The sequence below is a fragment of the Rutidosis leptorrhynchoides genome, chromosome 3 (assembly GCF_046630445.1).
Source record: "Rutidosis leptorrhynchoides isolate AG116_Rl617_1_P2 chromosome 3, CSIRO_AGI_Rlap_v1, whole genome shotgun sequence".
Lineage (NCBI taxonomy): Eukaryota > Viridiplantae > Streptophyta > Magnoliopsida > Asterales > Asteraceae > Rutidosis > Rutidosis leptorrhynchoides.
In genome coordinates, this window is record NC_092335.1 from 183929620 (window position 1) to 183955912 (window position 26293).

Genomic DNA, 26293 nt, shown 5'->3' on the forward strand with positions numbered 1-26293 from the left:
AGAAAGGTGGTGTTGAAAGTTATATGGTTGTCGAATCAAGAAAAGAATCGGTTGTTATCAAATATAATGGTGTTGATTGGTAATATTTGAGCCCGTACAAAACAATTATATAAAAAGAAAAGTGGGAAAAAGACCTACAACTGAATTTGTTCTTTGTGAAATAGATTGGTACTATATATTTAGTTTTGTAAAGAATTTTAGAGAATAAGACACAATCAAACACAGTTGATTGTTACAGAAAGCAGATTCTTGTTACAGTCCATATATACGAATTTTTATATAAATGATATTAATAGTAATGAATTAATAATGAATAAATACAATTATATTAATTATGATAAAAATACTATTATTAATAATAATATTATTAAAAATAATAATATTAGTAATATTGATAATAATAATAATAATATGAGTAATATTAATAATAAGTCTTAATAATAATATTTTAGTGAAATTTATATTGATAATAATATTAATATTAATTATAACATAACAATAATAATAATTATATTGATATTAATAATGATATTAATAATGGTAACATTAATATTAGTAATAATATTATAATTTTAATGTATCATATTTCATATCTATATACATTAATAGTACTGATATGAATATTAATATTAATATTAATATTTATAATGAAAGTAATAAAAATCTTAATATGACAACTATAATTTAACTTTGTAATAAAATTCAATATATTAACCTTTCATATTATAAATTCTGTAATACTTATTTTATATAGTAACAAATTTGAATATTTAATATTATATATAATATCAATTATGTATAGGGGTCATATATGTATATATATGGATTTATTTTAATAATAGCTTAATTATTTTGTATTTTACTTTACATTTTCAATTCAAATAATTAATTTGTATTATATTAATTAAAATTAATAAATATACTTATATTTATATTTATATACATATCTATACATATTCATACTTATTTATTTTAATTGTTCGTGAATCGTAAGAAATCGTCGAAGGCTAAATGAATCCATGTAAACAGTTTTAAAATTTTTCAGACTTAACATTACAGACTTTGCTTATCGTGTCGGAACCATATAAAGATCAAGTTTAAATTTGATCGAAAATTCCCGGGTCATCACAGTACCTACCCGTTAAAGAAATTTTGTCCCCGAAATTTGATATAGGTCGTCATGGATAACAATAAGAATGTTTTCATGACAAATATGAGTTGATAAATAGAGTTTTATCATTATTGAGTAATATGGATATAACCATTTGATTTTTGTGAAGAGTATGAGTGAAGTTATCACCAAAAAGTGAAATGAGTAGGTATAGATTCGTCATATCTTTTGACTTAGATAGGATTGATTTCCAAATTCAAGAGATTTGGAGAAAATCTTCGTAATAAGATTTGATTCTTCGGTAGTCAAGGGAATTAGAATCTACTTTAAATGCGATCATCTGTTTGGATTGCTCTGTCGGATATTTTACTATAAATTCACCCCCGTCGTTTCCTTACAGCTCACACCTTCTATTCTTTCTCCCTCAACTCATACCTTTAAGCATTCATCAATATGCTCCATCTAGTTCTGATTCTTGATATACTCCTTACTTTCATATATGTCATTCTTCTTTTTCATTTACAACCAGAGGATTTTATTTATTTTTACTATTACCTTGGGGTTATAGTGTTTTTAATTCTCCCGTGTCTTTATGTTGCGATAAACATTGATATACACGGTTTATAATTTATGTGTTATTGTCGAGCTTTATATTTTCTTTTATATTCAAGAGTTCCATACTTTTGTCTCCTCTTCCCGACTTCTAGTCAAGCGAATAATGGTCCGGAATTCATAGGTATAGAGAAATGAACATAGTTAATGTTCTAAGAAAGAAATCGTAATGGCACGATTTTGATTTAGCAAATTACCAGAATATCCGGAAAGATAGAACTATCAAGAAGATATGTTCTTAATATGTTTAGAGATTGAGTAAAATGCAAGAGTCGTGTAAATAGCACATGATGACGGTATGTTCTGTGAATCATCACGCTCCATTAGAAACTCAGCATGAATTACTGTAATATAATCACGTTGATCAAGTGTCATTATATTATACTAACTCATGCATCAGTTCCCAACACTACTTCAAACACATTCATATTTTAAATTCGAAGGTTCGCAGAATATAGAAACTAAAACAGTTTTCTTTTATGATATAATACGGATAGCGTAGAGAGATAATTAATATCGAACGAGAATATTTATGAAGATATCTTCAGAAATATTGAGAATATTAATAACAAAAGGTACGATGATATCTTAGGATTTCATAATCAAATTGTGATGAAGAAATTCATTCACAATGATTTAGAGTGGTTAAGGAGTAAGGTATTCGCTAAAGATTTCATCAGAAACAGAATCATCTGGATTCTTTATGTACAAGTTTAGTCCTTGTAATTTTTTCAGAGACTCCTTCGTAGTTTGCTCCATCAGTTTTTCAGTTTCAAACTTTTTCTGAGCTTTGCCACCATACAATTCTTTATCACCAAAATTTTGGCTGTTAAGGTCGTTTACAGTTTTTGTTGCTTCATTCTATGTTTCAAAATTCAGAGTATTGATTCGTAGACTGAGTGCTTTTCAGAATATCAGAATGTAAGATCATAATTCTAAGAGATAGATGTTATATGTGTACATATAACTGTTGATGTAGAAACGCTACGAGATTCAAAATACTGATTGCTAATTCTCGGTTATTGATATGACAACTCTCATTTTAAGATACAGATAAGTATTTGATAGGGTTTTTAATGAACAAATATAATGATTCTTCGGAGAGACTTGAGTCAATGGGTAATGAAGTTACTGTAATGCTAATGTGGTGAAATATAAACGGTTCCCCGGTAACGATGATGAAGGGGTAATCTTTATAATAGAGTTTATTCGAATGAAAAACTTGAAGTTGATTTGCTGGAGCTGTCACAAAAATGGCTAATTTGAAAAGAAATTGCGTTGTTATTTTCGGAAATAACAATGCCAAAGATGCTAGCATAGATATGTGTTAAACATTTATACAGGTTCCGAGAAATTTTTAGGTGCATAACTATATACGTAAATCTTTTCTTACTTAGATGAAGTGCGGTTGATTCGTCCTCCCGATTGAGGTGTTTTCAAGAATCACGAAAGGTTTGAACGCAGATTGTAATCGTCAAGATACAAATGAGGTTTAAGATGAAATCAAGTGGCAAACTTGAAAAAAATTGTTTAGTTTCATATGTTATAATCAATATTTTAATTCATTTTAATTGTCCACTGTTGGTAGTCCTTAGTTGATTAGTCCACAGTTAGCTAGGAACAGTTAGCTAGGATTTTGTTAGCGTGGATTCTTAACAAAATTTCTCATAGTTAATTTATTTATTTCTAACAAATTTTATTCCGTCAAATGTTTTCTTCATTATGCCACTTGTTGGATTCTGATAGGTCAAAATCTAAATATGAAATTTAAATGGAAATGGTTATTCTGTGGTGAACGAATTTGTATATCTGTGGATGTAAGTAGGATAGTAAATGACTGTTGAATCAAATTTGAATGAATGTACAGTGTAACTAATTAATGTGAAATCTTAAGTAATCTTCGGGTATTACCTACCCGTTAAAATATTTTCATCATTAACAGTTTATACGAAAGAATTTTTAATCACAATCTTTATGAAAATGTATATACATATATATTTTCTTCAGATGTAATTATGGATTTACTGAGTCAATATATTATTAGACTCATTCGATTTTCGATTTGAGCTAGAATAAGTAATCTCTAAAACTATAAGGAATTACATATTCTTCACAGAATATTTATGAAGTTATGGATCAATACTTCATCGTTCATTGCTGTTGGTACTCCTTGGCATCTATGGTGCGTATGATGTTGATGTTCGTGGAACAGATTGTGAAATTGAGGCTTGGGATGCGGATGTTGTTGTTGGTGGTACTGGTACTATTGGTGCTGATGCTGGTGGTGCTATTAATGTCAGTGATGTTGCTGAAGCTGGTACATTTTGCACCGTATTTTTCAAGGCTACAACTCGGGTGTGAAGCTCGTTGACTTCTTATATTACTCTAGGATGATTGTCGGTTAAAATGAGCGGATTAATAAGGTTTCGAATTTGAGATAGTATATAATCATGGAAAGATATTCAGAGAATGAGGGTGAAAATGGTGTTTCGAATAGGTTCGACAGTAAGTGATTCAGGTTCTTCGCCAAAAGGTGAATTCGGTTGGTGGAAAGGATCGCTTTCTTATCGTCTCCATTGATTAAGTCTACTACGAACCCGTCAAATGAATTGGGGATGACTGATTGATTGATTTATTCTGGTTACGCTGCTTTCGGAGCTGGAGTGGGACTCCATATCGGAATCCAAGAGACTTGATCTAGTGGTGAGTTCCATTGTGTACGATTGAATAAAGGATTTTTCGATATGAAATGATTTTCGGATGTCGGATGATATTCTAATTAGATAGAATACCTATACATATAGAACAAAAGATTTCGTAGATTACGGAGGAATTTACGAAATATATTAGGCAAAGTTTATGGTAGCAGATATGCTAAGATATGGATTAGCAGATACGCTAAGATATGAATTTTGTCTATACACTATTCATGCAGTCAATGCAGTAAGATGTGTTTAGGCTAAGAATGGTAAGCAGGTAATTTTTGACAAGAAATGATAAGCAAAACTTTTGACATGCAAACCAGGTTCAAGTCCAGACTTATTAATATAACCTAACAACTACTAGGTCGAAGTCCAGACTTCACTAATGTATCCTAACAACTACCGGTTAGACACACTAATGTTGAACTGGTTCGCTAAAACCACCGCTCTGATACCAACTGAAACGCCCCGTCCTAATCCATCCGGACGAAGTCCATATTGATTATAAATGATTCATAATTGTTGATTATATCGCGAGGTACTTGACCTCTAAATGATACATTTTACAAACATTGCATTCGTTTTTAAAAGACAAACTTTCATTTCTTCGAAAGTTGACAGGTATGCATACCATTTCATAACATCCAACTATAAATGACCTAATCCGTCATTTATTTAATAATCTCTAATGAACTTCAATGACTCGAATGCAACGTCTTTTGAAATATATCATGAATGACTCCAAGTAATATCCTTAAAATGAGCTAATGCACAGCAGAAGATTTCTTTCAAACCTGAGAATAAACATGTTTTCAAGTGTCATCCAAAAGATTGGTGAGTTCATTAGTTTATAGTAATCATTTCATTTTCATCATTTTAATAGACCACAAGATTTTTAAATATTATAAAACATGCAGAAGTCCCATTCCAACTGCACAAAAAAAATAGCTTTCATATGAAGAACACCTGGTGACGATTCAAAATATAATAGTAACCATCTGTGCCGGTCTTTCACCCCACGGCTGAATATATGTGCCTTCAAAATATAGAACCTCTGTGCCGGTCTCTCACCCCACGGCTGAATACATGTGCCTTCAAAATATAGAACCTCTGTGCCGGTCTTTACACCTCACAGCTGAACACATGTTTATAAAATATAGGACAACCGGTGCCAAAATGTCATAAATAATAAATAATCCACCCGGCTCAGGAGCTCATACGCTCTAACAGAAACCGGGGACTAATGCGTGTCATAATAATCAACCCCAATCCCAGATAATTCTTTCATAGAATACAGTTAAGGTATTTGTGTCTATTTCGTAAAACAGTTATAAAAGTTGCGCATGTATTCTCAGCCCAAAAACATAAAGGGTAAAAGGCAAATGAAACTCACCTAATGTATTTTGTAGTAAAAATACATATAATGACATTGAACAACTGAACAATGCAGGGTTGACCTCAGATTCACGAACCTATATCATTTGTATATTTATTAATATACATAATTGTAATCGAATAATATTTATATATTTTATATACTAATCTTTATCATCCATTATAACGTATTAATAATAAAAATTTTATATTAAAAATTATATATGAATAAAATATGTATTTATATATACTTGATGTCTTTTTGTATATATATATCTTAATTAATATAAGTTTAATAAATAAAAATATAGTGAAATGTAATATTAATATTATGGTAATGTATTTTTATATAAAAATATCTATCCGTAATAATACAGATAATAATCACGATAATGATAGTAATAATAGTAATTATAATAAGGATAATAATAATGATAATCTTAATAAATATAATAACTCTAATCAAAATGTTAACTTTTAAATAAAAAAGTTGTTTCAAGAAAGAAAAAAAATGATAACTTTTATAGTTTTCATTAAAATGATACTTTTAGTAATAATACTTTTAATAGTAATAATACTGATAATAACAATAGCTACAATAATACTTTTTCTACTAATAGTAATTATATTTAATAATAATAACGCTAGTAACTACAATAATAATAATAATGATATTAATATTTGTAATAATGATAATCACTAATAATAACAATACTAATGATAATAATAATAATAATAATAATAATAATAATAATAATAATAATAATAATAATAATAATAATAATAATAATAATAATAATAATAATAATAATAATAATAATAATAACAATGGTAACATTAATGATAATAATAATAATAATAATAATAATGTAATGAAAATAATTAAGTTGCTACCTTTAAGAAATCAATAAAAAGAATGCCCAGACCCAGGCTTGAACCCATGACCTCTTGCTACCCTAAACACTCTCACGACCACTGAGCTGCCATTTACTTTAAGTGTTTTAATCACGGCCAACAGCTACTTAACCCGTATATATCAGTTTACTACTCGTCATCCACTGTACCCTATTAACCCACGGTTACCATGATCATTTAATTGATTATCTTTGTTTATCACAGTCCTCCATCATTCATAACCGAATCATTATCATAAACATAGTTATTCTCCCAAATCAACTTCGATTAAATCATTTCATTATCATAATTTCGTAAACTAATCCAAATTGGGTTTTGGCCTAAGTATGAACCCGAAAACATAGCAGATAATTTTTCAGCCCAATATAACCTTTTAAAAGTGAACCAATACAATGAAGCCAAAACACAGCCCAAGTGTCGATTAGGAATCAAAAGTGTCTCAGTTTTTGCTAAATTTTCGAACAGAAGGGATATGAAACAGATTTTTCCTTATCACAAATATCAATCACTGTCCCATTCTTTAATCATCCAACTTACTTTTTTTTAAAAAAAATTGGCAATCCATAATTGATTGATCCAAAATGTCGGACATAAGTGGTGATTCATCCCACTTGTTTATTATTAAAGTGTTGTTTAATACCACTATATATTCAAGTTGCAGCTTCTTTACATGGTAATGTTTCCTATCCCATTTCATTTCTTTATATATACGAGAGAGAAAAAAATAATAATGGAGAGTTAGGGAACGGGTTTAAATGGGTGTGGTGGTGGTTTACAAAGTAGTTTGTAAGTGGTATTTGGTTTTGTGGTTTGTATAATGGCACATGAAATAACCGTAAAAAAAAAATTATAGGTTATTCGATGTATAATGCGTTTCAACAAAGGTAGGGTGGTTTTCACTACATAAACAGAAACGAGTTGCAGCAGTTGTAATATTATCACAAATATGGTGTTGTTTGATGAATGGTTGTGAAGAAGATGATGGTTGCTGTTTTGGGTATCATTCGAATAAGAAGAAACCGAAGAGGATAGTAGTAGCTGTAGCATTATTTCTGTTTTATTTGGATGTCGATTGAAAAGGAAAGAAAAATAAACAGAAGTAGATCATAGCTATGAGTTAATTACGATGGTTGTGATTTATGGGTTGTAAAACAGAAAACTACAAGTGAGTTTATGTTTGCTTGATCCAAAACAGAAAAATAGAAAACTGTTAGCAGCATGTTTAAGTGGTTCTCAGTGGTTGTTTTGATGTTGGTTTGCGATGGTGAAACAGGAACATAAAGATCCGGTCATCAGAAATTTAGGGGTGACCGATGGTGATGTTCAATGGTACGTGGTGAGTTGATCGTGGGTGAAGGTGGTCGTTGGTGTTCCATGGTGGTTAATGTGGTGAATATATCACGTTGGTGGGTTTAAGTTCATCGGTATGAGAAAGGTGGTGTTGAAAGTTATATGGTTGTCGAATCAAGAAGAGAATCGGTTGTTATCAAATATAATGGTGTTGATTAGTAATATATGAGCCCGTACAAAACAATTATATAAAAAGAAAAGTGGGAAAAAGACCTACAACTGAATTTGTTCTTTGTGAAATAGATTGGTACTATATATTCAGTTTTGTAAAGAATTTTAGAGAATAAGACACAATCAAACACAGTTGATTGTTACAGAAAGCAGATTCTTGTTACAGTCCATATATACGAATTTTTATATAAATGATATTAATAGTAATGAATTAATAATGAATAAATACAATTATATTACTATTAGTAATAATAATATTATTAAAAATAATAATATTAGTAATATTGATAATAATAATAATAATATGAGTAATATTAATAATAAGTCTTAATAATAATATTTTAGTGAAATTTATATTGATAATAATATTAATATTAATTATAACATAACAATAATAATAATTATATTGATATAAATAATGATATTAATAATGGTAACATTAATATTAGTAATAATATTATAATTTTAATGTATCATATTTCATATCTATATACATTAATAGTACTGATATGAATATTAATATTAATATTTACAATGAAAGTAATAAAAATCTTAATATGACAACTATAATTTAACTTTGTAATAAAATTCAATATATTAACCTTTCATATTATAAATTCTGTAATACTTATTTTATATAGTAACAAATTTGAATATTTAATATTATATATAATATCAATTATGTATACGGGTCATATATGTATATATATAGATTTATTTTAATAATAGCTTAATTATTTTGTATTTTACTTTACATTTTCAATTCAAATAATTAATTTGTATTATATTAATTAAAATTAATAAATATACTTATATTTATATTTATATACATATCTATACATATTCATACTTATTTATTTTAATTTTTCGTGAATCGTCAGAAATCATCGAAGGCTAAATGAATCCATGTAAACAGTTTTAAAATTTTTCAGACTTAACATTACAGACTTTGCTTATCGTGTCGGAACCATATAAAGATCAAGTTTAAATTTGATCGGAAATTCCCGGGTCATCACAGTACCTACCCGTTAAAGAAATTTCGTCCCCGAAATTTGATATAGGTCGTCATGGATAACAATAAGAATGTTTTCATGACAAATATGAGTTGATAAATAGAGTTTTATCATTATTGAGTAATATGGATATAACCATTTGATTTTTGTGAAGAGTACGAGTGAAGTTATCACCAAAAAGTGAAATGAGTAGGTATAGATTCGTCATATCTTTTGACGTAGATAGGATTGATTTCCAAATTCAAGAGATTTGGAGAAAATCTTCGTAATAAGATTTGATTCTTCGGTAGTCAAGGGAATTAGAATCCGCTTTAAATGCGATCATCTGTTTTGATTGCTCTGTCAGATATTTTACTATAAATTCACCCCCGTCGTTTCCTTACAACTCACACCTTCTATTCTTTCTCCCTCAACTCATACCTTTAAGCATTCATCAATATGCTCCATCCAGTTCTGATTCTTGATATACTCCTTACTTTCATATATGTCATTCTTCTTTTTCATTTACCACCAGAGGATTTTATTTATTTTTACTATTACCTTGGGGTTATAGTGTTTTTAATTCTCCCGTGTCTTTATGTTGCGATAAACATTGATATACACGGTTTATAATTTATGTGTTATTGTCGAGCTTTATATTTTCTTTTATATTCAAGCGTTCCATACTTTTGTCTCCTCTTCCCGACTTCTAGTCAAGTGAATAATGGTCCGGAATTCATAGGTATGGAGAAATGAACATAGTTAATGTTCTAAGAAAGAAATCGTAATGGCACGATTTTGATTTAGCAAATTACCAGAATATCCGGAAAGATAGAACTATCAAGAAGATATGTTGGGCCGTGTATATGTTGTTGGGCCAAGTGTGATTGGACTAATCGGACTGAGACAAAAAATGGGTTATAAGTAATTTAAATTGTGCTTAAATTAGAAAAACAAGGATGGTTTGATGGTTTGGGAGTGCGTTTGTTAAGCGAAGAGGTCGTGGGTTTGAGCCTGGACAATGGCGTTTTATTTTTAGGTGTTTTCTTCAAAGGTGGTATTCTAAAATTATTATTATTATTATTTTTATTATTATTATCATTATTAGTAAAAGTATTATTATTATAATTATTAAAGTTATTATTATTACTAATATTGTTATTATCATTTTTATTACTAAAAATATTAAAAATTATCATTTCAGTAAAGTTATCATTATTATTATTATTATTATTATTATTATTATTATTATTATTATTATTATTATTATTATTATTATTATTATTATTATTATTATAATTATTATTATTATTATTATTATTATTATAATTATTATTATTATTATTATTATTATTATTATTAAAAGTATTATTTAAATTATCATTTTTCTATCATCATTATTAAAAGTATCATTTTTTATCATTATTATTATCATAACTATTATTATTATTATTATTATTATTATTATTATTATTATTATTATTATTATTATTATTATTATTATTATTATTATTATTATAGAGTGAAACACCTTTTATCTACTATTATCAATATTATTTTATCGAATAACTATTAGTTATATAAAATCATATTTACTACATATAACGTAACTATATTAATATTTTTACAATAAATATTAATAAATGTAACTAATTAGGTTATTAATGAAAAACATAACTAAAGTAACAATTAATACACTTATAATACATAAATTGTTCGATTACCATTATATGTGTTAATATATATATAAATGATATAGGTTCGTGAATCCGAGGCCAACCCTGCATTGTTCAGTATCGTCGTACGAATATTTTTACTACAAAATATTGTAGAGTGAGTTTCATTTGCTCCTCTTTTAAATACTTTTGCAATATATATTTTTGGGACTGAGAATACATGCACTGCTTTATAAATGTTTGATTAAATAGACACAAGCACTTAAAACAACATTCGATGGCTGAATTATTAAACCGAATATGCCCCTTTTTAGTCTGGTAATCTAAGAATTAGGGAACAGACACCCTAATTGACGCGAATCCTAAAGATAGATCTATTGGGCCCAACAAGCCCCATCCAAAGTACCGGATGCTTTAGTACTTCGAATTTATCATGTCCGAAGGGAGTCCCGGAATGATAGGGGATATTCTATATGCATCTTGTTAAGGTCGGTTACCAGATGTTCAATCCATATGAATGATTTTTGTCTCTATGCATGGGAAGTATTTTTATGAGAAATGAAAATGAAAATCTTGTGGTCTATTAAAATGATGAAAATGATTGATTATGATAAACTAATGAACTCACCAACCTTTTGGTTGACACTTAAATGCATGTTTATTCTCAGGTACGAAAGAAGTCTTCCGCTGTGCATTTGCTCATCTTAGAGATATTACTTGGAGTCATTCATGATATATTTCAAAAGACGTTGCATTCGAGTCATTGAGTTCATCAAGAATACTATCAAGTCATTTATAGTTTAGATATATTATGAAATGGTATGCATGTCTGTCAACTTTCGATGAAATGAAAGTATGTCTTTTAAAAACGAATGCAATGTTTGTAAAATGTATCATATAGAGGTCAAGTACCTCACGATGTAACTAAATGTAATGTATTCGTCCAGATGGATTAGAACGGGTCTCTACAACATGGAGTCATTCATGGCATATTTAGGACAACACCTCGCAATGGGACCAAATGTTGATGACTTGGTCTAGGTAGATTAGGACGGGTTGTTAAAGTTGGTATCAGAGCGTTGGTCCTAGCGAACCAGGTCTTGCATTAGTGTCTCTAACTGATAGTTGTTAGGATGCATTAGCGAGTCTGGACTTCGACCTTAGCTGCATATTATAAGTATTGTTTATCATTCCTAGTGGAAAATTACCTGCTTATCATTCCTAAGTCTAGACATGCCTTACTGCCTTTATTACATAGATAGTGTACAGACAAATTCATATCCCATCACATTAAATCTTGTCTGGCACGTTTCCTTAATTCCCTCCGTAATCTACGGGATCTTCTGTACTATATGTAAGTATTCTATGTAATCAGAATATCATCTGATATCCGAAAATCATTTCATATCGAAAACCATGTATCTAACCAAACAAGACGAAACTCGCAACTAGTTCAAATTCTTTAGATTCCGACAACTATTCCGTTATGGATTTAGACTCGAGCTCCGAAGACAGTGTAACCGGGATGGACCAACAAATCAGCCATCATCAATTCTGGATGAATTGGGGATGGGTTCATAGTCTACTTAATCATTGAAGACAAGAAGAAGGTGATCCTTTCCATCCACCACATTCTCCTATTGGCGAAGAACCTGAATGTAACGACCCGCACTTTTTCGATCGTTCTATACTTATAAGATTGATATTTACATAAATTAAACCTTGCCAACATGATAAGCAATCCAAATTGTCGAGATTTATATTTCCGAAAAGAGTTTTACACAACGTTTGACCGTCTAGTTTGACCGATGATATCACGAACTATACAATATATGATAATTATACGTTTGTGTATATAAATGTATATATACATATTTCACATGATTAATAAATGTTTTAATATCTCATTTTGTATTAATAACAACAAGTTATATGTGTATTTTGAAACTACTAACTTAAGTTTTCAAAACGATAACTATACGTAACGTTATTTGACATAAATACTTAAGACATATAATGTTTATACATATATTGTATAAGTAATGTATTTAATCACTTTTAAAGACTTAAATACATAAAACCATATAAGTATATTCACAAAAGATAGCTATATTTGAATCCTCATTCCATTTTTCACAAAATATCTATACGTATACCTAGAGTATTTGTACTCGTATCATACCAAGCTCCTATACGTATTTACTAATAGTAAATACACATCAAAATCACCACCTAACCAGCCATTATTCATGCCATGAGGGCTAGGTAATTGAATTTGGAAGCAATTAGGACTAGATACATAAAATGATAGCTTGGAATTTTTGTCCATATACCTCATAAAACACGTTTTTAGGGTGTATATATACATGATCATTTTGCTTCATTTACTACTTCAATTTCCTAGCTAAAACACACACTCTTTCTTACTCTCTAAACTCCATAACAACCCAGCAAAATTCCATAAAGATCTAGCTTCAAAAACCATACTAAAACACCATAAGAAAACCATACAAAAACATTTCAAGAAAACCCTCCAAGAACACCAACTTACTTCCAATCTTTCATCCACTTCTATCACCCTTTTGATTCTAGCTTCTTACTCCCCTTTTACAGCAAACTTATCCAAGGAACTTGAGGTAGAATCTATGTTCATAACCTTATTCAATTCATATATATATAGCTATCTTATTTTGTGGTACAAAAGTTTAACAACAAGAACATAGTTTGAATGTTTTCAAACTTGTTGCAAACTAAATAGATCCTTCTAACTTAACTTTTAAAATACTTCAAGACATGTAACATAACTTATTTATATGTTAATTTAACAAGGTAAAACTTGGTTTTTCAAAGTATAAGTATTTTTGGAAAAATGGTCATTAAATGATTTTGTTGTAACAAAAATGTTTAACTTCATATGTTTCACTAAACTTTCACTTATGCCGTATGATTTTGAATACAAACCAAGGTATTTACAGTTCATAGTCTTAAAGAAGAACTCGATCCAAGAAGATGGCAATTTGAATCAACGAAAACGGACTTGTAACGAAGAAACTATGACCGAAACAAAATTGGCTATCCTAGACATTTTCAACTTCGGGATTCATTGGAAAAATTTACATAAAATCACATACTTCTAAGATAACATGATATTTTATATATATGTACTCATAATTCAATTTCATATGGTTCAGGATCACCCGTAAGCAACACGAGAAGATTAATCATAAGATCCCATGATTGTACGCAACACGTCATTTGACAACACCGGTACTTTATGTACGCAACACGACATTTGACAACACCGGTACCATGGGTCAAGATTAATCTCGACCAATACATATACGTTGGGGTTTTATTTATTTCGTTGGGGGTTTTATTTATTGCGGGTATATTAAACATCTAAAAAATGAACCATTAAAAATTGAATTGCTAACCTCGGAGCAGGAGAACGCATTTCAAATACTGAAGAAGAAGCTAACTTCGGACTAAGGAAATATTCAAAGTATTAAAAGTATAACAAGTATATATATATAACGTTTGTTTTAAAATGAAAACATATTGATATATTATATATGGATAGGTTCGTGATATTAACCGGAAGACCGAGTCAAATTATATATATCATCAAGACAAGAGTGAGTATATAGTCCCACTTTTAAACTCTAAATATTTCGGGATGAGAATACATGTATTTTATGTTTTACGATATGGACACAAGTAACTGAAAAATATATTCTACGTTGAGTTGTACCACTGGCATACTTCCCTGTAGCTTGGTAACTAATATTTACAGCGGTATTGTAAACGCGAATCCTGTTGATAGATCTATCGGGCCTGACAACCCTAACCGGACTGGACGACCAGTATTCAACGGTTGCACAGTACTTCGTTTTGTGACTACACTTGGTACGGTGTAGTAAGATTTCATATTAAAGGGAATATGCGACGTGAAAATGTTAAGTATGGTTACCAAGTGCTCAACCACTTAGAATACTTTTATTAAACTGTTTATATACGAAATCTTGTGGTCTATATATATATTGCTGCCGGCATTAAACCTATATCTCACCAACTTTATGTTGACCTTTTTAAAACATGTCTATTCTCAGGTGATTTCTAAAGCTTCCGCTGCATCATGTTGGATCTAACCAGGATCTTGCGTACGCATGTTTGTGTCAAAAATAAAACTGCATATCCGAGATGTTGTATTGTAAAATATGCTAGAAACCGTGTTGTTGTCATCATTTGTAAAGTTTGTAAGTCGAAGATTATCGCTAAACGTTAATCTTCTTTTTATTGTCTTAAGCTTGTAACAAAAATAATGGTTATGGTTTGTAATGTATAATATATGCAATTTTCTTTCAAAAATGTCTCATATAGAGGTCAATACCTCGCAATGAAATCATACGTTATCTAACGCGTTCTTATGGTTAAGGACGGGTTATGACATGTGGTATCAGAGCGTTGGTCTTAGCGAACCAGGTTTGCATTAGTGTGTCTAACCAAGAAGTCGTTAGGATACATTAGTAAAGTCTGGACTTTAACCGGGTCTGATTTTAAAAACCATTGCTTATCACTGTTGGTTAAAAATTTATATGTAAATATTATGTAAGTACTAATGGGTTAGTTGTTATGTGATAGATGTCGGGCTCGAAACTTATTATCACATTCAGCGACTCCGAATCAGAACCTTCAGATTGTGTTTCAGTCATTAACATATCCGATGACGAAAGTGGTATTTTTGGGGAAGACTCACAATTTCCGGATGAACCAACTATAGAAAAATCGGAAAGTGAACCCGAAGAGGAAAGTGAACCCGAAGAAGAAAGTGAACCCGAGGAAGAAATACTAGAAATTACGAAAGAAAAATTCGATCAAGGAAAGAAACGAAAAGCGAATGAATTAGAAAATTCAAATCCCGAACTTAGTGAGAATGACGTGGCACCAATTCCACTCAACACTACTACCCCTATTCCCGCTATTCCTATTAGTGCTATCCCCGCATCTAGTTCTTCGGCTCCTCAGCCAAAACGTAGGCAGACAGCTAGGATAAGCGTTAGGCCATTCATTGGAACTAAACGCCCTAGAAAATAGACCGAACGATGCACTGCCGTATTAAGCCATGGAATCAAATAATGTTTTGTATAATATTATTAGTGTGGTTTGTTTAATGTTCGATGTAAGATAAGCATATGTAAAATAGCGAAGTATGAAATGCAATAATTCTCCATGGTTAAGTATTATTTAGATTGTAGTAATTGGTTCTGTACTAAGCTATTAAGTATGAACATTAACGGGTAGGTACTACCCTAGATATAATTATAAAACGCTAATAAGAAGAAAAGGCTTTTATAATAATACCTGGTTCATATTATTAACAAGCTATAAATGTACTATAAATACACACTACATCTATAATATTCCATGTGAATAATTATTTTCTTTCATTAGGAAATGGCGCGATTGAATCGAATGACGGAACAAGAACTCGAGGAACTCATCAACCAGCGAGTGAACGACAGAATGTTATGGGTTGAGGCTGCAAGAGCTGCTGCAGTTAACCCAAATCCTCGTGTAGGATGTACTTACAAGACTTTCCAAGCTTGCAAACCTTCATCATTCAGTGGAACGGAAGGACCGATCGGTTTAACCCGATGGATAGAAAAGATGGAGACGGTGTTTAAAATCAGTGGTTGTGATGAAAAAGACATGACCAAGTTTGCATCGTGCACTTTACAAGATAGTGCACTCACATGGTGGAAGAATTATGTGAAGGCGGTAGGAGGAGATGTAGCTTATGATACTCCATGGGAAGAATTCAAAGCAATGATAATCACCGAGTATTGTCCAAGGAATGAGGTTATTAAGTTAGAAGATGAGTTACGAAGTTTGAAGGTGGTTGGTACTGAAATCACCAACTACAATCAGCGATTCATGGAATTGGTTTTACTATGTCCTGAATTGGTTCCAACCGAAGCACGGAAGATTGAAATGTACAAAGGTGGTTTGCCCAAAAAGGTCAAGGCAAACGTTACGGCGTCGAAGCCTAAGACAATTCATGAAGCTATAACCATGGCGAACGAGCTAATGGATCAAGTCATCTTGGATAAGAAAGCATTCACTGCTGATGTGAAGGTATCGAGCAACAAAAGAAAGTGGAACGGAAATTATGATCGAGGTTACCAACAACAATCTTTTAAGAAATCAGAAACCCCGAAAGGTGCGGGTAGCGGTTCAGGCTTTGGTTACAAAGGACAAAGTCCTTTATGCAACCGTTGTCACAAACATCACTTTGGTTACTGTAGTGTGTTGTGCACCAAATGCAATCGACAGGGACATCTTGCTGAAGATTGTAAGGCTCTCGTTACAAATGCAAATGGTAACAAGACTCCTGCCACCAACGCAAATAGAACTGCTTTGGCTAACATTACTTGTTTTGGGTGTGGAAAACAAGGTCACTATAAGAGCCAGTGCCCGAATCAGAATGGCGAACCTGCACGTGGAAGAGCGTTTGTTATTAATGCTAGAGAGGCACGTGAAGACCCGGAACTTGTTACGGGTACGTTTACCATTAATAACTTATCAGCATCTATTTTATTTGATACTGGCGCCGATAGAAGTTACGTGTGTAGAAATTTTTACACTAAATTGAATTGTTCATCATTACCTCTAGATGCTAAGTACTTGATTGAGTTAGCTAATGGTAAACTAATTAAAGCCGATAAAATTTGTCGTGATTGTGAAATAAATCTAGCCGGAGAAACGTTTAAAATCGACTTAATACCCGTAGAATTAGGAGGTTTTGATGTAATAGTCGGCATGGACTGGATGTCCAAAATAGGAGCGGAAGTTGTTTGTGCTAAGAAGGCAATTCGTATTCCTGGTAAGGATAAAATACCGGTGATGATTTATGGTGAGAAGGGTAATTCAAAACTAAAACTCATTAGCTGTTTGAAAGCCAAGAAGTGTTTAGAAAAGGGATGTTACGCTATTTTAGCACATGTTAATAAGGTCGAAAAGAAAGAAAAGTGTATCAACGACGTGCCTGTGGCAAGAGATTTTCCTGAAGTTTTTCCGGAAGAATTGCCGGGATTACCTCCATTTAGATCGGTAGAATTTCAAATAGATTTAGTACCAGGAGCTGCACCAGTGGCTCGTGCTCCATATAGACTTGCACCGTCCGAGTTAAAAGAACTTCAAAGTCAGTTAAAAGAATTACTGGATCGTGGATTTATACAACCAAGTACTTCACCGTGGGGAGCTCCAATTTTGTTTGTTAAGAAGAAAGATGGATCTTTTAGGATGTGTATAGATTATCGTGAATTAAATAAGTTAACTACGGCGCCTATATTATCGTTACCAGAAGGGAACGATGATTTTGAAATATATTGTGACGCTTCGCGACAAGGTTTTGGTTGTGTTCTTATGCAACGGAAGAAAGTTATTGCATTCGCATCCTGACAATTGAAGATTCACGAGCGAAATTATACGACGCATGATCTAGAATTGGGAGCAGTCGTGTTTGCATTGAAGATGTGGAGACACTACTTGTATGGGGTTAAATTCACTGTGTTTACTGATCATAAAAGCCTTCAACATATTTTTGATCAGAAACAATTGAACATGAGGCAACGTAGGTGGGTCGAGTTAATAAACGACTATGATTGTGAAATTCGTTATCATCCCGGGAAAGCGAATGTGGTGGCTGACGCACTAAGCAGAAAGGAACGAAAACCAATTCGAGTACGAGCGATGAACATAAAAATTCGCATGAATCTCAACTCACAAATCAAAGAAGTTCAACGAGAAGCACTTACTAAAGAAAATATAGGAAATGAAATAATGAAAAAGTATGAGAAGCAACTCGTTATACGGGAAGATGGAATTCGATATTTTGCAAACCGTATTTGGGTACCGAAGTTGGGTGGATTAAGGAAGTTGATATTGAACGAGGCACATAAGACAAGATACTCGATACATCATGGAGTTGGAAAGATGTATCAAGATCTTAAGACACGTTATTGGTGGCCTAACTTAAAGACCGACGTTGCAACATATGTTGGGGAATGTTTGACTTGTTCCAAAGTCAAAGCAGAACATCAAAAGCCGTCAGGGTTACTTCAACAACCAGAAATCCCAGAATGGAAATGGGATGGTATTACCATGGATTTCATCACGAAGTTACCAAAGACTGCCTGGGGATACGACACCATTTGGGTGATTGTTGATCGTCTCACCAAGTCTGCACATTTCTTGCCTATAAAGGAAACAGATAGAATGGAGAAACTATTACGATTGTATATAAAGGAAGTTGTTTCAAGGCATGGAATACCTATTTCCATTATATCCGATCGTGATAGTAGATTTACCTCAAAGTTTTGGCAATCACTACAGGAGGCACTAGGAACTCGTTTGGATATGAGTACCGCATATCATCCGCAGACCGACGGGCAGAGTGAAAGAACAATTCAGACTCTTGAAGACATGCTCAGGGCATGTGTGATCGATTTTGGAAACGGATGGGATAAATATCTACCGTTAGCAGAATTCTCGTATAATAATAGTTATCATGCGAGCATTGGAGCTGCGCCATTCGAAGCATTGTATGGAAGGAAGTGTAGATCTCCTATCTGTTGGAATGAAGTAGGAGATCGACAATTAACTGGTCCCGAGATCATACATGAAACGACTGAGAAGATAGTGCAAATCAAGGAGAGATTAAAAACAGCCCGCAGTCGCCAAAAGAGCTACGCCGATGTCCGAAGGAAACCATTAGAGTTTCAGGTCGGGGACATGGTTATGCTAAAGGTGTCACCTTGGAAAGGTGTGATACGTTTTGGAAAAAGGGGTAAACTGAACCCAAGGTACGTAGGCCCGTTTAAGATCATCGAACGCATTGGACCGGTAGCTTATCGACTCGAGTTACCGCAACAACTCGCCGGAGTACATAATACCTTTCACGTCTCGAACCTTAAGAAGTGTCTTGCAAAGGAAGACCTCACCATTCCTCTTGAAGAAATCCATGTCGACGAGAAACTACAATTCGTCGAAGAACCAATTGAAATCATGGACCGTGAAGTTAAACAGCTCAAACAGAGCAATATACCGATTGTTAAGGTTCGTTGGAATGCTAGAAGAGGTCCCGAGTTTACGTGGGAACGAGAGGATCAAATGAAACAAAAGTATCCACACTTGTTTCTCGATAACGCAAAATAGGTACAATTTTAAAATTTCGGGACGAAATTTATTTAACGGGGAGGTAATGTAACGACCCGCACTTTTTTGATCGTTCTATACTTATAAGATTGATATTTACATAAATTAAACCTTGCCAACATGATAAGCAATCCAAATTGTCGAGATTTATATTTCCGAAAAGAGTTTTACACAACGTTTGACCGTCTAGTTTGACCGATGATATCACGAACTATACAATATATGATAATTATACGTTTGTGTATATAAATGTATATATACATATTTCACATGATTAATAAATGTTTTAATATCTCATTTTGTATTAATAACAACAAGTTATATGTGTATTTTGAAACTACTAACTTAAGTTTTCAAAACGATAACTATACGTAACGTTATTTGACATAAATACTTAAGACATATAATGTTTATACATATATTGTATAAGTAATGTATTTAATCACTTTTAAAGACTTAAATACATAAAACCATATAAGTATATTCACAAAAGATAGCTATATTTGAATCCTCATTCCATTTTTCACAAAATTTCTATACGTATACCTAGAGTATTTGTACTCGTATCATACCAAGCTCCTATACGTATTTACTAATAGTAAATACACATCAAAATCACCACCTAACCAGCCATTATTCATGCCATGAGGGCTAGGTAATTGAATTTGGAAGCAATTAGGACTAGATACATAAAATGATAGCTTGGAATTTTTGTCCATATACCTCATAAAACACGTTTTTAGGGTGTATATATACATGATCATTTTGCTTCATTTACTACTTCAATTTCCTAGCTAAAACACACACTCTTTCTTACTCTCTAAACTCCATAACAACCCAGCAAAATTCCATAAAGATCTAGCTTCAAAAACCATACTAAAACACCATAAGAAAACCATACAAAAACATTTCAAGAAAACCCTCCAAGAACACCAACTTACTTCCAATCTTTCATCCACTTCTATCACCCTTTTGATTCTAGCTTCTTACTCCTCTTTTACAGCAAACTTATCCAAGGAACTTGAGGTAGAATCTATGTTCATAACCTTATTCAATTCATATATATATAGCTATCTTATTTTGTGGTACAAAAGTTTAACAACAAGAACATAGTTTGAATGTTTTCAAACTTGTTGCAAACTAAATAGATCCTTCTAACTTAACTTTTAAAATACTTCAAGACATGTAACATAACTTATTTATATGTTAATTTAACAAGGTAAAACTTGGTTTTTCAAAGTATAAGTATTTTTGGAAAAATGGTCATTAAATGATTTTGTTGTAACAAAAATGTTTAACTTCATATGTTTCACTAAACTTTCACTTATGCCGTATGATTTTGAATACAAACCAAGGTATTTACAGTTCATAGTCTTAAAGAAGAACTCGATCCAAGAAGATGGCAATTTGAATCAACGAAAACGGACTTGTAACGAAGAAACTATGACCGAAACAAAATTGGCTATCCTAGACATTTTCAACTTCGGGATTCATTGGAAAAATTTACATAAAATCACATACTTCTAAGATAACATGATATTTTATATATATGTACTCATAATTCAATTTCATATGGTTCAGGATCACCCGTAAGCAACACGAGAAGATTAATCATAAGATCCCATGATTGTACGCAACACGTCATTTGACAACACCGGTACTTTATGTACGCAACACGTCATTTGACAACACCGGTACCATGGGTCAAGATTAATCTTGACCAATACATATACGTTGGGGTTTTATTTATTTCGTTGGGGGTTTTATTTATTGCGGGTATATTAAACATCTAAAAAATGAACCATTAAAAATTGAATTGCTAACCTCGGAGCAGGAGAACGCATTTCAAATACTGAAGAAGAAGCTAACTTCGGACTAAGGAAATATTCAAAGTATTAAAAGTATAACAAGTATATATATATATAACGTTTGTTTTAAAATGAAAACATATTGATATATTATATATGGATAGGTTCGTGATATCAACCGGAAGACCGAGTCAAATTATATATATCATCAAGACAAGAGTGAGTATATAGTCCCACTTTTAAACTCTAAATATTTCGGGATGAGAATACATGTATTTTATGTTTTACGATATGGACACAAGTAACTGAAAAATATATTCTACGTTGAGTTGTACCACTGGCATACTTCCCTGTAGCTTGGTAACTAATATTTACAGCGGTATTGTAAACGCGAATCCTGTTGATAGATCTATCGGGCCTGACAACCCTAACCGGACTGGACGACCAGTATTCAACGGTTGCACAGTACTTCGTTTTGTGACTACACTTGGTACGGTGTAGTAAGATTTCATATTAAAGGGAATATGCGACGTGAAAATGTTAAGTATGGTTACCAAGTGCTCAACCACTTAGAATACTTTTATTAAACTGTTTATATACGAAATCTTGTGGTCTATATATATATTGCTGCCGGCATTAAACCTATATCTCACCAACTTTATGTTGTCCTTTTTAAAACATGTCTATTCTCAGGTGATTTCTAAAGCTTCCGCTGCATCATGTTGGATCTAACCAGGATCTTGCGTACGCATGTTTGTGTCAAAAATAAAACTGCATATCCGAGATGTTGTATTGTAAAATATGCTAGAAACCGTGTTGTTGTCATCATTTGTAAAGTTTGTAAGTCGAAGATTATCGCTAAACGTTAATCTTCTTTTTATTGTCTTAAGCTTGTAACAAAAATAATGGTTATGGTTTGTAATGTATAATATATGCAGTTTTCTTTCAAAAATGTCTCATATAGAGGTCAATACCTCGCAATGAAATCATACGTTATCTAACGCGTTCTTATGGTTAAGGACGGGTTATGACACTGAACCACTTACCGACAAACCTGTTCGTAACACCATTTTCACACTCATTTCCAGAGTATCTCACCACGATTATATTCTATCTAAAATTTTAGACCTTATTCATCCGCTCGTTTCGACCGACGATCATCCTGGAGTAATGGAAGAAGTTAATGAGCTTAACGCTTGAGTAATAAATTTGGAGAATATGGTGCAAAACTTACCAGCTTCAGCAACACCACCGGCACCAATAGTATCACCAACATCAACACCAGTACCACCAACAACCCAAGTTTCAACATCACAAGTCTCAACATCACAATCCATACCTCGAACTTAATCATCGTTCTACGAATCATTCTACATCATTTATCTTCGTTATTCATGGCGATTATGTAATCTCTAATGTTTTAGAGATCATGTATTCTAGTTCTAACGGCAAATCAAATGAGATTAATATTATATTAACTCATTAAATCCATGATTACATCTGAAAAAAATATACGTATGTATATTTTCATAAAGATTGTAATTAAAAATTCTTTTGTACAAACTGTTAATGGTGAAAATATTTTAACGGGTAGGAAATACCCGAGGAATATTTAGATTTCACATTAATAAGTTACACTGTACATTCTTCCAATCTGATTCAACAGTCATTTACTATCCTACTTACATCCATAGATATACGTATCCGTTCACCGCAGAATAACTATTTTCATTCAATTTCATATTTGAATTTTAATCTATCAGAATCCAACAAGTGGCATAATGAAGAAAACATTGGACAAAATAAAATTTGTAGAAACAAACGAATTAACTATGAGAAAAATTTTGTTAAGAATCCACGCTAACTGTTCCTAGCTAACTGTTCCTAGCTAACTGTTCCTAGCTAACTGATTACATTTTATTTATCGCAATTTATTTATCGCAATTTATATTCTCGCAATTTTATTTATCGTCATTTAATTTCTGTTATTTATTTTACGCACTTTAAATATTGGGACACGTATACAAGGTTTTGACATATCATATCGACGCATCTATATATATTATTTGGAATAACCATAGACACTCTATATGTGGTAATGATCGAGTTAGCTATACAGGGTTGAGATTGATTCTATAATAACATATATACTTTGAGTTGTGATCGAGTCTGAGACATGTATACAATGGGTCACGAATACGTATTAATTAATTCGAATATTATATATTAAACTATATATGAATTGTTGAATTACTAACTGTGGACTACCAACTGTGGACTACCAACATTGGACAATTAAAATGAATTTAAATATTGATTATAACATATGAAACTAAATATCTCTTCAAGCTTGCCACTTGATTTCATCTTAAACATCCTTTGTATCTAGACGATCACAATCAGCGTTTAATCATCTAAAAACCTTCAATATTTTGAAAACCCTCGGTTTGATAACCGATGATCCAGATCCGTTAACTTTGAAAATGCTGACGAAGCAGCATGTTATAGATGGTCTTAATGGCCAAAAGTTGATGATAAAGAATGGAACGCTCGATAGAAAAATTTGGTACCGAAAAACGGATTGAGCAAACCATGAAGGAGATCAAGGACCAATACAAGGATCAAACTCTGTATTCAAAGAACCAAGGTAATTCTGGATCCGATGAAATCTTTAGAGAATATTTTGCTCCTTACTCATGTTAAAATCTTGCGAAAATCTTTCTTCATCAACCTTCGAACTTAGAAATTCCAAAATATCATCATAAATATCTTCGATATTTCTGAGAATATTTTCATAAATATTCTCGTCCGAAATTATATACCTCTTCGTGTTTTATGTATTTCATTATATTAGAAACTTCTATAAAATCTAAGTATAAATGAATTCTGGAGAAGTGTTAAGAATTTGAGCATGAGTAAGTATAATATAATGACACTTGGCCAATGTGATTATATTACAGTAAGTCATGCTGGAAGTTCTAATGAAACATGATGATTCACAGACTATACCGTCATCATGTGCCATGTTACATAACTCTTTCATTCTGCTTAACTTCTGAACATATCAAGAAAATATATTCTTGATAGTTCTATCCTCAGTGACTGGTATTTTGAAGTTCTTTCTTGTTTAGAATATTAAGTTCATTCGAAACTCCATATTTACTAATTCTGGACCATTACTCGCTTTACTAGAGGTCGAGAAGAAAATAAAAAAAGGCAAAAAGCTCCAAAATATAAGAGAAAATATGAAGCCCAATAACAACACGGAGGTTACAAACAGTGGATATTAATACGAATAGCAATATAAAGATACGGTAGAATTAAGAATAGTATCACCCCAAAGTAATAGTAGGAGTAAACAGATTCTTCTGGTGGAAGATTAAAAAGAAGGATGCCAGAAATGATAATTCGAAAAATATCAAAGATTAGAACTGGATGAAGCATTTTCACAATTTTAGAAGTAAGAATTAAGAAAGAAAGTATAGGAGTGATGAAAATAATGGAACGGAAGGGTTTAATTTATAATGAAAATATCAGACGTAGCAATCAAGATAGATGACCACATTTAATTAAAAAGATCATAATTTCCTTAAATTCCGAAGACTCGGATCTTATTTAGATTTCGAAGATTTCCTTAATCCCTTAAATTCCGGAAATCAACCATGACTACGTCACCGGTTAAGACGAACCTGCATTTACTCATTTCACTCTTTTGTGATAGCTTCACTCGTACTTTTTACATAAATTAATTGTTTTATTCATATTACTAAATGATGATAAAACTCTAATTTATAGCTCGTATGCGTCATGAAAACATACTTATTGTCAGTCATGACCATCCTAATCAAATTTCAGGACGAAATTTCTTTAACGGGTAGGTACTGTGATGACCCGGAAATTTCCGACCAAATTTAAACATAATCTTATTATGATTCTGACACAATAAGCAAAGTATATTTTGTAGTGACCCGAACTTTTCCATGTTTATATATATATTAAATGAAATTTTTATTTACATGATTAAGTGTTTCCAACATGTTAAACAATCAAACTTGTTAAGACTTGACTAATTGAAATAGGTTTCATATAGACATTTGACCACCCAAGTTGACCGGTGATTCACGAACGTTAAAACTTGTAAAAACTATATGATGACATATATATGATTATATATATAGTTAACATGATATTATGATAAGTAAGTATCTCATTAGGTATTTTAACAATGAGTTATATACATAAAATTGTATTTATTGAATTAAGAAACTCGAAACGATATATATAACGATTATCGTTATAACAATGTCTTACTAATTACATATGAATCATATTAAGATATTGTTACACTATGTTTAATCATGATAAA